The sequence below is a fragment of the Myotis brandtii genome, unplaced genomic scaffold, assembly GCF_000412655.1.
Source record: "Myotis brandtii unplaced genomic scaffold, ASM41265v1 scaffold364, whole genome shotgun sequence".
Taxonomy (NCBI): Eukaryota; Metazoa; Chordata; class Mammalia; order Chiroptera; family Vespertilionidae; genus Myotis; species Myotis brandtii.
In genome coordinates this window covers 223439-226053 of record NW_005363978.1, presented here as the reverse complement: position 1 = coordinate 226053, position 2615 = coordinate 223439, and positions in this window count along the sequence as shown.

The window sequence follows — 2615 nt, the reverse complement described above, 5'->3', positions numbered from 1 at the left end:
AAACCTTACCCTTTGAAGTGTATTACCTCCACCTTGCCTTAGGACAAATTGTGTTAATAAAAACAAGGGTCCTAGACAAGGAGGGAGTCTTCAGTTCCTTTAGCTCCTCTGACCTCCAATGCCTTTCAAAATTATATCTCGTCTCCGGACTCCTTAGTAGTCCCCGGATTCCTATGTCATCTACGCACAGCCCCTTTTCCAGATTCCTGAACCCTTCTTGATGCTGGGACAAGAACCCCGGCAATTAATAAACAAACTTTAAGACTTATAAATAACCTAACAACATATAAATATGGCAAAGTCAAGTTACCCTAAATTTTCTAATACAGTTTGTGAATTTAACAGCTTTCTTTTATCTTAAAATCATAAATCTAACAAATACTCATTATACATTTTAAAATCAGAATTATAAGGCATAACTGTTAGCCTGTTGTGCTGTTGTTCTTTAATATGCCAAATTCTTATATGTCCTAAATACTTAAAATATTATATAGCTATAGAGTATTCCCAAATTTAATTCAAAATAGCAATAATTCGGGGTTTGGTTTATTTGGCCATCTCTATAGTTAACTGTAAATCTCTCCAGACATTTACCCACAAAGGAGGAAATTATTTCCTCCCAAGTAATTTAACATTGAAGTTTTGGGTAGGTGAGACTGAGTATAGATCTGAGACTTTGGATAGGATAAGAATATTTATAGCTGTAGACATTGTCAAATGACAAAAATAAATCAATTTAATAATGAGTTGTTTTTTCAAGAGAGAGGAAGGGAGAAACATTGATCAGCTGCCTCCTGCATACCCCCTACCTGGAATTGAGCCCCCAAACCCAGGTGACCAGGAATTGAACCAGCAACCTTTCAGTGCATGAGACAATGCCCCACCAACTAAGCCACACTAGCCAGGGCCAATTTAGTGATGAGTTTGATGTCCTTTACTCTTGGAAGACAACCCATGGATTGGGGGAGTACAGTGTTTCACAGGTAGTGGAGCACTTTTCCTGAAGGATTTTGGTCAGGAGTGAGTTTTGGAGAGCATTAGAAGTTCTAATGTCAAAACAGGGCATAGTTGGCTGGGGTTGCATGTATGACCTTATTTAGAAAGATAAAGGAACAAGATTAAGGAAATAAATGGAAAGTCCAGAGTTAGCCTAGTGTTTGGGGATTGGCTGGCTGGATACACTGCGTTTCTGGTCAAGCAGAGCATATACAGGAATCCCAAAATTCAGTTTGCTGGCATGGCACCCTGGACAGCAGCGGGCTCCATCTTGAGACTAGAAGTTTATTTCAGCAACATCTAGAATGAATTTTCTCATAATGATGGAGGACAAGTAATGCTAGAAGGCTCTTTTAATGTCCCTACCTCTTTCTACACAGTCCCCTGACCCTGCATTTGATTGTGTGACCTCTAATTTTCATGTCTGGTTTAAGTCTGCAAACCCCCATCCACATTGCCTCACCCATTGATTAGATCCAAAAGATCATTTCCAGTTACATTCTAGGCTGAATTATTTTCATATTCTCTCTATTTATTGCTGCCAGTCCTTTTTTGTTGTTGTTGTTTTGCTGCCAGTCTTATAGATCTTTAAATGACATCTGTTTGGGTACTATCAAATCTATGTCTGTCTGATTTAAGGGTCACAGTTCTAAGGTAGTTATTTTGACAACAGATAACACTTCTTTTTCTTTACCAAATTAAATAAAACAAGATAATTACAAAGTTTTTAAATTATCCCAGAGATTCCTTTTGCCTTTTTCCTGTGTTGGATTCACTGTTCCCTGGATCCTCATGTCTTCCTCTTTCTTGGTTAATTCACTCATTTTGGAGAAGTTTCCTGACAAAGGGTGCATGGGAGATCATATTTTTGAGAATTTCCACATCTGAAAATGTCTTTATGTTCATATTTAACTGGTAGTGACTGGATGAAGAACTCCAGGATGGAAAGTTCTTTTTGTTCTGAAATTGTAAGGCATATCTCCTTTCTCTTCTAGCTTCCTTCATTGCTGCTGAGAAATCCGACACCATATGCAAGAATCTTGACCAGTTGCAAGAATCATGTTTTCCTCTCTGGAAGTCTATAGAATCTTCTCTTTGTCCCCGCTGCTCTCTACTTTCACTCTGATCTGCCCCCGTACCACAGCGAGGGTCTGCTTTCACCCATTGTGCTGGGCGCTCCAGGGACCCATCAATCTGGAAATTCATGTCCTTTGTTTCTAGAAAAATTTACTGAATTAAAAAAAAATCATATCCCCCCACCCCCCCCACACACACACACACACACCACCACCACCACTATTTTTGTGCCCTCTTTCTAGAATTATTATTTGGAGGTTACTTCTTATATTATTCTTTTCTGCATTCCATGTATTTGCTTTTTTTAAAAGAGAGATTTCTTCTCACTTAATATTCTAGTCCTCACATTGAGTTTTCACTGATGCTTTTCGGATTTCCAAGAGCTCCTTTTGGTTCTTTGGATGTTCTCTTTTAATAGCATACTCTTCTTGTTTCTGTTAGGTTAGGTGGCTCAGGAGGCGGCGAAGGAAATAAAGACAGTTGGTCAGAAAAGGAAGGAAGGAAGGAAAGTTTATTCTGCGTCCCCGAGAGACCCACGTACC